General features: G+C 45.9%; 1 protein-coding gene across 1 annotated transcript in view; it reads left to right on the top strand.

Annotated features, from left to right (window-relative positions):
- Positions 1–221: 221 nt before the first annotated feature.
- The window catches only part of RBM47 (RNA binding motif protein 47), a 121,581-nt gene continuing 107,441 nt past the window's right edge, over positions 222–14,361 (top strand). Inside the window, exon 1 of the mRNA XM_015411906.1 lies at positions 222–423. The gene's annotated coding sequence lies outside the window, so the exon portion shown is untranslated. The remainder of the gene's footprint in view (positions 424–14,361) is intronic.

Here is a 14,361-nt window from a genome sequence, read left to right as displayed (position 1 = left end):
AGGCAGGAAAACTTCACTTCTGGAAGCGGAATAGCTTAACTTTAATGCAATATGTCTAGTCAGGAATTTAGTCTATGAGATTGCCTCTGATTAGCACCATTTTAGCACTTTTGGAATGTGTGGTTTGAGCCAATGAGAAGGCGGGATTTTTGCTTAGCTGGTTCCACTAATTGTAAGTTTATCTCTGGGCACATTTTCAGTCTTCAGAAAATTCCCAAAGGCCAAGACTGAGCTGAGGGGGTTAAGGCTGAAAGAGATTTCTTGCAGCGAGTGGTATTGGAGGGAGTTGCTCAACACTTCTCATTTGAGCAGGCCACTACCAAAAAAAAAAAAAGTATGAAGATGCATTAGGTTGCAGACCAGAAATTCTTCTGTCTTCTTTCACCGCTAAATCTAGGGACTGACTTCAGACGTGAAATCCAGGTAGGTAAATTTTTGCCTATGCCGGCTTTCTGGTTTTGGTTCTGGCTTCTTGAAACTGTATGTCCTGGATGAGTACAAATGAGTTTTGCAAGTTTTTGCAAGTTTTTCAAAGAAAGAAACCTGACAGATTAGGCTGACTTGTTTGACTTAAGCCTGAATCATTTGTAAGTGAACAAATCCATTATTGTATTTTTCTCCTTGTGAAGGTATATGGGAGCAATTTCAACAGCCGTTTTGAAATTAACAAAATCTGTAACTGTATTGGTTGTAGAAGATATTGTGCAAGTTTATGAATATATTTATGTATGCACACACACCCATATGGAACATCCTCAGTGCAGTTCAAGATTGTAACTAGAAATGAGCAAACACGTTTCCAGGTTCAGAGTCTATCTTATGGATAAATAGGAACTTAGTGGCACCTTTTAAAGACAAAGATATATATTTGCAGACTAGAGCCACTTCTTCAGATGCTGTGAGTTCATCTTTAGCGTGCTACTACGACTACCCCTCCAGTATTATGGTTTTGCACATTTTCACTGGAAAGTAAACGCCATTCAGTTTACTGGTAATTCCGAACAAGGTTTAGCCAAAGCCTTCTGTAGTCTTTTAAGACTTAACACATTGCTGGATTACCCTGCACACCTTTGCTGGTTGGTGTAAACGGCAATGACTTGCCGCAATCCTATATATGTAGTGAGGTGGCAATATTATGCTTACTCAAGAGTAAGCCACATTGGGATTTGCTGCCAAGAGCACATGCATACAATGTCACTGTGAAATTCCATTGATAGCACTGCTAGCCTGCTTTCGGCCTCTGTTCATGGGGGGGTTGTTACTTCGTTTGTCCCAGGGTGGGGGGGCTTTTACTTCGTTTGTCCTTGGAAAACTGTAATTTGTTTTCCACTTCAAAACTAAAAACATGATTGGGGGAAGGTAAAGAATATTTCTGTGTGTCAGAATCTGCCTTTTATTCTAGCCTGCTTTGTTAGGCTTCCCGAAGTTATAATGGGTGGACCTCTGTGCAGAACTTGGCTGTCGAGGTGTTTTGAATCTAACAGTAGTGCCTTTTTAAACCTTCTCCTTTTTTCTCCCCTCCCTTCAAGTTATCTTGGACAGTCGCACAGTGTGTGCTTTGGGGGGGGAAAAGAAGTCTGACACTGAGCGTACATGATTTTTAAGGGGAAACAAAACCATTTGCACTGCTGCAACAAACATGTAGCAAGTTAGCTAGGAGTTCTGACTACTTCCCAGAGAATCTGCAACCTTCTCCCCCCCCCCCCCTGTGCACCTTCCCCCCCCCCCCCCAAGCATGCACGCAAAGTCTGCAGGTGCCGGATTGCAAGGGTGAAAGGTCATTTGTGGTATGAAGCAGAGCCTCGTTTAAAACCGAGTACAATGTATGCCGTGAACAAGGAAAATAAGATAAGAACAAAATATGCTGGTTATGGGGATTTAAAAAAAAAAAACTACTGGATTCTTGTTGAACAGCTAGCAAGCATTACATTTCAAGTTAAGCTCCTTTCTAAAGATAATTGGGAGAGAAAAATATGACTTCTAAGTTTCTCGTATTTCCCCTCCTCATATTTGCATAAGTTAGCAGGGGTAGAACTGCAGGAGCGCAAACCATCTGGAGACCTTGGATTTAAAACGCAGATTCCTGATCCTTCACTTGGGTGAAATCTCTGTTCAAACGCATGCATTCTGGTGCAATTCTCTCTCTCTCTCTCTCTCTCTCTCTCTCTCTCTCTCTCTCTCTCTCTGAGCTGCTGCCTGAAATACAAAGGTCTACATGAGAATATAGACCTTTGTATTTCAGGCAGCAGCTCAGAGAGAGAGAGAGAGAGAGAGAGAGAGAGAGAGAGAGAGAGAGAGAGAGAATTGCACCAGAATGCATGCGTTTGAACAGAGATTTCACCCAAGTGAAGGATCAGGAATCTGCGTTTTAAATCCAAGGTCTCCAGATGGTTTGCGCTCCTGCAGTTCTACCCCTGCTAACTTATGCAAATATGAGGAGGGGAAATACGAGAAACTTAGAAGTCATATTTTTCTCTCCCAATTATCTTTAGAAAGGAGCTTAACTTGAAATGTAATGCTTGCTAGCTGTTCAACAAGAATCCAGTAGTTTTTTTTTTTTAAATCCCCATAACCAGCATATGCTTCAAAAGGGAATTAGATAAGCATATGGAGCAGAGGTCCATCAGTGGCTATTTGCCACAAGGTATAGATAGGGGCTCTGGGGCAAGTGATGCTCTGTCATCTTGGTGCTTGGGGGGGGGGGTCAACAGTGGGAGGGCTTCTAATGTCCTGGCCCCACTAGTGGACCTCCTGATGACACTGGTATTTCTGGCCACTGTGTGATACAGCGTGTTGGACTGGATGGGCCTTTGGCATGATCCAATATTGGCATCTCTTATGTTCTTATGGCTTGGAAACGGAGATGAGCACCGCCCCCCTAGAGTTGGATTCGACTGGCTTTCGAGCAAAGGGAAACCTTTATATTCTTATGTAATCCACCTTCAGTCTCAACAGACAGATGTAGGTGACGTATGAAGCAAATAAATAACATCATGCTGCACGTTGGGGGGGGGCAGTTATGGATTTCCCCCCTCCCCTGCATCATGTTCAGTTTGTACCGGCTTAGGGGGGGTCCTAGCGATGAATGGTGGGGTAGACGCAGACATCTGCCAAGGAGCTTTCCTTCCACTTAAGTGGCCCTTCCTCCAGTGGGAGAGAGCCACTGAAATTGGAGTAAGGCTTCAAACGTTGCTCAGTAGAGTGTTTGGATGGGTGTAGGGGTCCACCCCGTCAGCTGTGCACACCCGATAATGACACCCTGAGCCAATGAAGTTAAAATTTAGGAATCCAAGCGCATAATTTCACACACATCTCTGTGAAGGTGTATACACCTGGCTGGATTTTGTTTTTTCCTTCCAGGTGACCGGAAAGTCAATCTTGTTAATGGGTTCACTGTGTACCTGGGGAAGCTCAAAAATAATGTTTGAGTCTGTAGCAGACTTCTTGGGGGGTGGGGGGAACGGACAGGTTTCATGCAGATTACGGTGACCTTCTGATGGAGAAACGCAGTCCTTGGAAATGAACCCACAGTGAGCCCAGGGAGTGACACTCTAAGGCAGTGATGGCGGACCTTTTAGAGACCGCGTGCCCAAACTGTGACCCAAAACCCACTTATTTATCGCAAGGTGCCAACACGGCAATTTAACCTGAATACTGAGGTTTCACTTTAGAAAAAACAACTCATACATTAACTTAAAATGATCCAAACAAAGTAAGGAAAGGAATCCCAAATGCTTTCATTTACTTAAAATCATTTGGCAGAGAATTCGACACTTTAATGATGGTCTGGGCCTGGCTGGGGTGATGGCACGCGTGCCCACAGAGAGAGCTCTAAGTGCCACCTCTGGCACCCGTGCCATGGGTTCGCCACCACTGCTCTAAGGGATGTCATTTTTCAAATATCGAGTTAGCATAAGGGTGAAAGCTGAGATGTCTGGATTCCTGAGCTGCATGCTTCAAAAAAAAACAAAAACCCCAAAAAACCCCTCTCTTCAGGATTTTTTTAACCATTTGTTCTGCTAGCCAGTTTGGTGTAGTGGTTAAGAGCACATACTGTAATCTGGGAGAACAGGGTTTGATTCCCCATGCCCCAGCTGCCGGTGTGACCTTGGGTCAGTCATAAGTTCTTTCAGAGCTGTTCTCTCAAGGGCAGTTCTCCGGAGAGCTCTCTCGGCCCCACCTACCTCACAGGCAATGTTCCCTCTAAGCTGAGTTAGTGTGAGCTAGCTCACGGTTTATTGGCCTCTGGCTCACACATTTTTTTCTTAGCTCAGGAAGGATGGCACCAGAACAAACTAATTTATGCAATAGCCAAATCGCTTGCTCACAACTTTAGTGCCGGTAGCTCACAAAGTAAAATTTTTGCTCACAAGACTTCACAGCTTAGAGGGAGCATTGCTCACAGGGTGTCTGTTGTGGGGAGGGGAAGGAAAAGGAATTGTAAGCCACTCTGAGATTCTCCTTCTCCTCTTCCTCCTTCTTCTTCCTGGTACACAAAATAACTATAATATTCATGTTTAAAAATACTTCTGTTTGTTTTAGAAGGTGGTATTTTGAACCAACAACCACCAACTTGTGTGTCTGGTGTTAGATATATCCCACAAGCCACCAATCTGTGGACATTAGTAATAATAATTATCATATTGCATTGTGTGTAGTATAGCCAGGAGATCCTAAAATTGTCTGGCAGCCTGAAGTTCTAGGTCTTCTGGCATTATGCATCACTAGGTGGTGAGCTAGACTTATTTTTTGGGCTGAGAGCGCTCTGAAAGCTGTGACTGACCCAAGGTCACCCAGCTGGCTTCATGTGGTGGAGTGTGGAATCGAATCTGGTTCTCCAGATTAGAGTCAGTTGCTCTTAACCACTACACCACACTGGCTCTTACTGTGGACATTAATACCCTTTATCCCTTTTTTTATCCAGGGAATAGCTTCCACCATAGACTGCTTTCAACCATCACAGGCTGCGACAGATGATGCTCTGTATTCTTGGTGCTTGGGGAGGGCAACAGTGGGAGGGCGTCTAGTGTCCTGGCCCCGCTGGTGGACCTCCTGATGGCACCTGGTATTTTTGGCCACTGTGTGACAGAGTGTTGGACTAGATGGGCCATTGGCCTGATCCAACATTGGCGTCTCTTATGTTCTTATGTTCTCTTATGATTTACATCCTTGGTTCCACTAGGACCTTTCCTTAAGCTGAAAGGCAGGATGGAGAGGTTTTAAGCAAATTACTTCTGAAGCTATATGAAATGTCATTACAGTTTGAGATTTCTGTGACTTCAGGAATTTAGATTCATTGTGTAAGATTTCATTCCATCATGGGATCTTATTACCACATCTGTACTGCTGATACTATCCTTTAAATAGGAGCAAGCAAAACATGATTTTAGGTGAATGTGCAACCTCCGTGCACGTATTTTGGCTGCAGAAGTGACAGTGGGGGAATATGGATTGATACTGTGAATGCTTTCCCTTCCCCCATGCCAGTTTTCAGACTGGAAATGCCTTCCTCCCAGGCTAACCGTAGCCATGGAAAGAGGAAAAAAAGACAGGTAAAGATAGGTGTCTGTCTTTTTCCATTTCCAGTTCAGGAAACTGTGTGTGGGATGTTAACCCTCCCTCCCCAGTACCATGGCCCTGATCAGTATTTCCTCCTCCCTCCGCTGCTGTTTCTTGCAGCTAAAATACAATCTAAGGATCCCCAAAATCCTCTGTACCTACTACTACTTCTTCTTCCTGCATGCACCAAAAGGGACGACACGCTGTCCTCATCTTGGCACCATGACCCAGATGGCCTCAAATGACTAGTATTAGTCTTTTAACTGAAAACGTGGCTCTGTGTAACCTTGAGGCACTCTAAACTTTGTTACCCTAGTTGGACACGCTCCTCCGCTAGAAGCTTTATGCACTCTACTAACTAGTCAGTGGCTACTGGACTAACTATACCAGCTAACTCCAATAGGTTATGGGCCCAGCAGCAGCAATCCCCAACATGGGACCCATTTGCTTCTTCCCCAAAGTTTCTCTTCTCCAAAGCAAACAGCCATTCCTGGCTGTGTATCTAAAGCAGGAAGTGATTCAGACAAACGGAGGAAGCATTACCTTTGTCTTCAGGAAGTACCCATTTTTGAAACAGCTGCTTCAATCATAGGAGGATGCTTGGCTTAGAACCTTCGAATGTTTTGCAGTTGGACCTATATCTCCATGGCTTCCATTAGGTTATAGCAGCTGCTACTGGTTCTCAAAATTCCGAAAGGAGCCTACCATTTCAACAGGATTGGAGACCCACCACATTACTGCAATACTGAAAGACGGTGTAGTGGCTACACTGGGGGAGCGAGGTGCAAATCCCCACTCGCCAATGGAAGCTTGCCAGATGACCTTGGGACAGTCACACACTCTTAGCCTAACCTACCTCACCGGGTAGTTGTGAGCAGGGCTATTTTTGGGCAGGAACACACAGGAACAGAGTTTTGTCTGGCTTCAGAGTTGGCCATGCCCACTACAGCCAAAACCTCTGCATGCGTGGCTACAGAGGGAAGGCCTGGAGGGTGACCCCCACAGTGACTCCGAGGTGGGCGGGCTGGGGGGCCCCTGGAAGGCTTAGGGAGGTATTTAAATGTCTCCCTGTGCCTTTCCCAGCCTGTCCAAGGGCCAGCTTGCCCAGGCTCCCCGCAGCCACAGGGCCCCGGGGCAAGCCAAAGGAAGACAGTTTAAACTGCCTTCTCTTCCCTTCAAGGGGGGGGGGTTTGCTCGGGCTCCCCGCAGCTGTGGGGCACCCAGGCAAGCCAAGGGAAGGCATGGGGTGTGGCCTAATAGGCTAATGAGCTGTGCTACCAGGGGTGTGGCCTAATATGCTAATGAGTTTCTGCTGTTGGGTGTGGCCTATTATGCTAATGTGTCCCTGCTGGGCTTTTTCTACCAAAAAAGCCCTGGTTGTGAGGACAAAATGGAGGAGAGGAGAACAATGTAAACCACTTTGGGTCACTATTGGGGAGAAAGGCAGCGTATAAACAAAGTAAATAATCAAGATATGTGGACTAGAAAAGAAGATCGTGTTCTGGAGCACATCTACTCGGTGGTAAGGCCATCTACCAGAAAGTAAAACCTTTTAGACTTGGTTGGATTTACTTCTAAGTAAACATACTTGGATCAGGCTGTATGTCTGCCAGTCCTATGTAGGGTTACCAGGTCCCTACCTCTTTCCAGCTCGGGGGGTGAAGGGGAGAACCTCCTGGTCTGGGAGTTTCCCGTGCATGCAGAGCGTGTGCACACTGCAATGACATCACCCAGAAGTGACGTCATCACGCTAGGCACATCGCCGGGGGCCGCTCTAGCATTGGGCCTGAAAACTCTATGATACCATAGAGTTTTCAGGCCGAATGCTAGAGCGTCCCCCCGGATGATGCCATCGCGCTGGGCGCGTCGGCCAGATCCAGGCATTTTGGGAGTGGGGTTCCCCCTGCCAGCCAGATTGAGGCTGGTAAATTGGGAGCCCCTAGAGCGGGCAAACCCTCACGCACCCCCAGGGGATCTGGCAGCCCTCGTCCTATAGCACTTTGTTGGTCTTAAAGGTGCCACAGGACTCAAACATTGTTCTGTTGCTTCCGACCAACACGGCTACCTACCTGTGTCTATATTAAGTATGTTTACATCTTAAGACAGCGAGAGCCAGTTTGGGTTAAGTGTGTGGACTCTAATCTGGGAGAACCAGGTTTGATTCCCCCCTCCTCCGCTTGCACCTGGCTGGATGACCTTGGGCAAGCCGTAGTTCTGACAAGAGCTGTCCTTGAAAGGGCAGCTCTCGAAAGAGCTCTCTCAGCCCCACCTATCTCACAGGGTGTCCGTTGTGGGGAGGGGAAGAGAAAGGAGTCTGTAAGCCGCTCTGAGACTCTGAGTGAAGAGTGGGGTAGAAATCCAATCTCTTCTTCCTCTTCTTAAGTGAAGAGAGTTTATATTTGAAGTCTGCTTTCACTGCACTTCATATTTTGATATCTGTTACATGGGAAGGGTGCGTACACAATCATCTTATCCCCCTCCCACAATATAGGGTTGCCAGCTCTGGATTGGGAAATCCCTGGAGATCTGGGAGTGGAGTCTGAGGAGGGCAGGATGTGGGGAGGGGAAGGACTTCTGTGGGGCATGATGTCTCACAGCCCTCCTTCCAAAGCAGCCATTTTCTCCAGGGAAACTGATCTCCATGACCTGGAGACCAGTTAGGGTTGCCAACCTCCAGGCGGTACCTGGGGATCTCCCTCTATTATACCTGATCTCCAGGTGATCAAGATCAGTTCCTTGGGAGAAAATGGCTGCTTTGGAGGCTGGACCCTATGGCATTGTACCCTGCTGAGATCCCTCCCCGCCCCAAATCCTGCCCACTCCTGGCTCCACCCCCAAAGTCTCCAGGTATTTCCCAACCCGGACCTGGCAACCCTAAAACCAGTTGTAATTCCGGAAGGTCTCCAGCCACCCTCTGGAGACTGGCAATCCTAGGACTCTTAGTACGGGTACACCCAGCTCCTGCTATCTTTATCAAGACACAAGTATACCGTGAAAACTTGAAAGCTTTTGGCGATCCAGTGTTCAGTCAAGCATGACTTCTTATTTCCCAAGACAATAGAGGGAGAACTGAAGGGAAGTTCTGTTGTATATTTTTTTTTCTTGACTAAAAAACCATCACTCATTGGGGGTTTGTTTGTTTGTTTTTTAAAGGGAGAGAAAATTTAGTTAGTCCTCCCATTGTCAACGAGAATAATCAAGATAACCGAACAATGCCCTCCCTGTGTCCCCCTAATCTTATCTGTGAATGTTGGTTTGACACATTCGTTTTGTCTGTGGTAGACTGGATAGAGTCTACCACGTCTCTGTAAACATCTTTATCAGTATTCTTCTTCTTGGGTTTACATCTCCTTTGTGATGTTTAGGATGGGACGGCAAGCGGTTTAAGGCCGAACCCCCCATTTTTAAATAGCACTCCTGTTGATCCAGTTTTCTAACATTCCAAGTCGTTCACATGAGTCTCTCCCCGACTCTCCCCCCCCCCCCCCCCTCATACCCTGATAATCTGAGCAGGAGAGTCAGCATTGTCTAGCATTCAGGGGGTGGTTATTTACTGGATTCCTGGTCATGTGGATTCCTCTACTTTTGCTGAAGGCAGGGAAAAAAGTCCCCAGGCCGCAGTGTTCTCTTATCACCACACAGCCATCCAATAACAACTCTTTGGTTTTCTATTTATGGGGAGGGACTGGAAGGGAGGAAATCTAGATTCTGTGTACCCGCCCTCTGTGAAGGAGGTTTGCCTTGCCAAATCAGCATGCTTGCTTTAAATGATAATCCTAGCCTTTCGGTATTTCCTTTCGCCGAATGTTGAGTTTAAGAACCTGCCTGACACACCTTTCCCTAGACAAGCGAGGCGGGTTCACTTACAGTTAATTTTACTCCTTCCAGCCATTAGTGGCCCTGTATAGGATTGGATGCAAAGTCCTTGTGAATGAGACCCAAGTAGACTGCATATTTCTTTGTTTTGTTGTGCTGTGTGTGTTACGTGGGGTCAAGTAACTTCTGGTTTGTGTTAGCCCAATGAATGAATGACCTCCAGAACATCGTATCATTTACAGTCCTGCTCAGGTCTTACAGACAGAAGGCCAGTCAGAACTCCGTTCCTGTGCGTTCCTGCCCCCAAATAGCCCTGCTTTCTGCCAAAGGGTAGCATACATGGCTCTTCCCATCTCCATTTTGTCCTCCTAAAAGCCTTATGAGGTAAGTTAGACTCCTCCATTTTGTCATTTGAATGCCTTATGAGGTATCTGCCTCCCTTCCAGAGGGAGGCTTCAAAGAAATTTAGAATTCACAAACCCAAGTGGGTTTATTCTTTGAACGGTTAGCATCAGAAATATATAAACGGACTAATAAGTTATTTTCAGTTTCACGAGCTTTCATCTACTTACACAGAACACCTTCCTTAATCAACTTCCCCATGTAAAAAGGATTTGCAGTGACTTAATGCAGGTTATATGAAAACAGTGTATAAAAAAATTAATTACAAACGCCTTCAGCTAAGTGACTGGTGTGTTTTATTGCTAAGAATTCAGGGTTTTAATGGTGCGCGATGAATAAGGGGTACCAAATGGGCATAAAATAATCAAAGTTTACTAGGTAGTGAAAATAATACCTATGGTTTATTTCTTCAGATGTTTAATTCTTATGACTCTTGCCAATATTTTTTTAAAAATCGGACGAGGGTACAATTAAATCAAAGTTAAGTACCTCCAGGTTGAGTTGGTTTCAGTGGGAGTGGCATCCTTATATTTATAATCATTGCAAATTAGTAATTTTTAATAGTTTTTATGGGCAGATTTTTCTGTGGGCATGAGACAGTAGAGCATATGTTTGCAGCCCACCATTACGTCAGGCAGTGGTAGTACCCACTGACTTGGGTTATGTACAGTCTCTCTTCCTGATGCTTTAGTTCCCCTTTCCCTTGAGTAAAGGGGATGTAGAGGGAGAGAAGCCCAAGGTTCTAGTCCTGCAAAGGAGAGGAAGGAGCTGCAGCCAGTGTTCCCTCTAAGCTGTGGAGTCCTGTGAGCAAAAATTCTACTTTGTGAGCTATTGGCATTAAAGTTGCGAGTGAGCGATTTAGCTGCTGCATCAGTTAGTTTGCTCTGGAGCACTCCTTCCTGAGCGAAGACAAAAATGTGTGAGCTGGAGGCTAAAAAACTGTGAGCTAGCTCACACTAACTCAGCTTAGAGGGAACACTGGCTGCAACTGGTCTTATCTACAACAGGGATGCATTTCGAGGTCCACGTTAACTCAAGTGAACCTCCATGCAATGATTAAAACTAATTTTCACCATGTTTGAGCCCAGTTTTTCCTTTTTTAACTTTATGACGCCCACCCCTCCCACCTCTTCTTTATGGATCTGCATACCGCACAGCTCCTTCTTTCTGTGTACCACTCCAGGCCTTTTCCCCACCATGTTCCTGTGTTGCTGTACTTGCTTGTCTTCCCTGCACCTCACCCCACAGTCTCCTTTCCCTGCATCCGATCTGTTGCCCGATGGTGGAAAATGCAGTCAAATGGCAGCCCCATAGGGTTTTCAAAGCAAGAGACTAACAGAGGTGGTTTGCCATTGCCTGCTTCTGTGTAGCAAACCTGGACTTCCATGAGGGTCTCCCCTCCAAGTACTATCTAGGGCTGGCCTGCTTATCTTCCAAGATCAGACAGCATCGGGTCAGTCCGTGCCATCCAGCTCACGGCATCTGTTCCCTAGCCCGCTCTACATAACCCACCTCTACTCCTACAAGAGCTCTCCCCCCTCTGCATTCTCATCTCTGTGACTTTGGCCCTTTCCACACTAGATCTTAAATCCTGGTTCAACCCTGTTCCTGAACTTACATTCTACATTACACGCGAGTTCACCCCTGTAACTATCTCGGGCAGGGGTCATTTCCTGCAGGAGCGCACAGGAGCGGAGCTCCGGCAGTAAAGAGCCCAGGGGGCGGTCACATGCAACAAGCCCCACCCCTGCTCCCAGCAGCCCTCAGTCAGAGCAAGAAGCAGCCAGGTAAGTTGCAGAGCTCCCCCCCGGCCCCCTGGTCCAAAACAGTCCAGTGGCACCTTTAAGACCAAGTTTTATTCAGGTACAAGCTCTTCCCTCCTCTGCGAGGACAGATCTGCACGTCCCCCCCCCCAAATAGCTAGCAATCCAAAACAGTCCAGTGGAACCTGAGCGGTGGGTGTTCCCTTCTGACACACTTCCAGTGATGTCAGAGGGTGTGGCATATGCAAATAAGTTATGCTAATGAGCTCCTGCACCTTTTTTTCTACGAAATGACCCCTGCACCTAACTTGTTGCAGTTTTCAGTACATTTTTATCCTGGCCTTTCTCCAAGGAGCTCAATACGTGACTCCCCCCTCCTCCATTTATCCTCACCGCAGCCTTGTGAGGAAGGTTTGGCTGAGCACAAGCAGCTGCCCCAAGGTCACCCAGCAAGCTTCCATGGCAGGGAGGGGATTCAAACCTGATTCCCCCGGGGTCCTAGGGTGACACTCACCACACTTGGCCATTACCGTTGTTGGCAGCTGGAGCATTCCACTAGATTTTTTACAAACCCAGAACATTTCCTGTTCTTAATACAAACTCTCATTCTTGAAAAGGGAACTGCCAATTTGCAGAGGTAAAAGCCCACTTAAAAAAAAAATCTAAGAAGAGCAACACTTCTACTGGCCTCATCCTGGTTAAGGGCCTGTGTGTGATGTTTTACTTCTGTACATTTATCAGTTGGACTCTGAAGTCACATGTTACCAGGGCTTTTTTTCCTGGGGAAATGCACTGGAACGGAGTTCTGGAACCTCTTCAACAAAATTCTTTTTAGAACATTTAAAGTTCATGAGTTTTCCATATACAGATTGAAAACTTCATTTCCCTCTTGAGAGTTCTAGCCCTGTATGTTACAGTAGGTTCTTCTACACCACTTCTCTTGGTAGCTGGTTAATCCATCTAAGAGGTTTAAGAACATAAGAACATAAGAGACGCCAATGTTGGATCAGGCCAAAGGCCCATCCAGTCCAACACTCTGTGTCACACAGTGGCCAGAAATACCAGTGCCATCAGGAGGTCCAGCAGTGGGGCCAGGACATTAGAAGCCCTCCCACTGTTGACCCCCCCCCCCCAAGCACCAAGATGACAGAGCATCACTTGCCCCAGAGCCCCTAGCTATACCTTGTGGCTAATAGCCACTGATGGACCTCTGCTCCATATGCTTATCTAATTCCCTTTTGAAGCCGTCCATGCTTGTAGCTCCCACCACTTCCTGTGGCAGTGAATTCCATGTGTTAATCACTCTTTGGGTGAAGAAGTACTTCCTTTTATCCGTTCTAACCCGACCGCTCTGCAGTTTCATGGAGTGCCCACGAGTTCTTGTATTGTGAGAAAGGGAGAAAAGTACCTCTTTCTTTACCTGCTCTTTCCCATGCATAATCTTATAAACCTCAATCATGTCACCCCTCAGTCGTCTTTTCTCCAAGCTAAAGAGCCCTAAGCGCCTTAACCTTTCCTCATAGGGAAAGTGTTCCAACCCTTTTATCATTCGAGTTGCCCTTTTCTGTACTTTTTCCAAAGCTATAATATCCTTTTTAAGGTGTGGTGACCAGAATCTACAAGACTGCCTGAGCTCTATCCTGAGGTCTGTTTCCCTGGGGATGTGGGCAGGTGCTATGATGCTCCCTCTAAGCTGTGGGGTCCTGTGAGCAAAAATTCTACTTTGTGAGCTGCTGGCATGAAAGTTGTGAGTGAGCGATTTGGCTACTGCATAAATCAGCATGCTTTGGAGCCATTCTTCTTGAGCCAATACAAAAATGCTAAAATGTCAGATATCGAGTACATAAACTACTGTGTATTACCTGTTTGCTGTATGCATTGCCTTGCTGTTATTGCATTTTTTCCTCTATTGATGGAATACCATTTCCCCCTGCATTTTGTTTTTGCCTAATATCCTGTGCTTGCTTCGATTTCTGTAATCCTAGTTCTAGTACGTTACTTTTTAGGTTATTGACTGCATCTACTTTCACTGTGCAATTGGCTCTGAGCCTTCAGTGAGAAAGACGGACTATAAATGAATCCTGTTACAGAAATAAGAAGTTGGCTTTGCATATATCTCAACATTTGGAGTGCCGGCTAGTCAAATGCTGTTTTTTCACCAACCTTTCCTGCCTTCTAGCCTGCATTAAATGACTGTTGGAAAGCACTGAATACCTTTCTAAAGTATTTTTCCATGTAAAGTCCCAGGTACATAATAGGAGGTTTAAATGGTATCAAAATGGCAAATAGGTTCCCTTTCCCCACCCATTAGACAATGGGATTGATGAACCATTTGCAGTTGCGCCTGTGCAAAGCGGGAGTTGACTGCCCTCTCCGTGAACTGGAGTTCTGATTTTGTAAGCTTGCAAAAAGCTTTGCTCTATACCATTGCAGAGAGTTTGGGGGTTTCCTATATCTCCAAACAGTTTACCCTGACAGCGTGCCATGAATGGTGGGGAAATGCATTTCAAAACAGCATTTAGGGAAATTGGCACTTTTTAACTTCCCTCTGAAGGCTGTACAATGTGATCCAGTTAAAGGAAGGCCAGTTTATGTACACTTAGTTGTTGACTAGATTGTTGTGCTGCTTTTTCCTCGTTGCTCAAAGCAGTTTACAATTCAATAAACAAATTGAAACCGGCCGGAACTCTGACATATTAATGCATTAACATAGTTAAAACATCATTTAAAAACTGTCAGTGAAACACCTTCCTGAACAATCATCGTACACTGCTGCCATCTCCTTCCCTTCCCCATTCTCAATATTCTTCTACCTTCATGA

This window comes from Gekko japonicus, unplaced genomic scaffold, assembly GCF_001447785.1.
Source record: "Gekko japonicus isolate JY-2015 unplaced genomic scaffold, Gekko_japonicus_V1.1 scaffold455, whole genome shotgun sequence".
Lineage (NCBI taxonomy): Eukaryota > Metazoa > Chordata > Lepidosauria > Squamata > Gekkonidae > Gekko > Gekko japonicus.
Note: the sequence above shows the minus strand (reverse complement) of the source record. Positions and strands in the feature narration are given on the sequence as shown.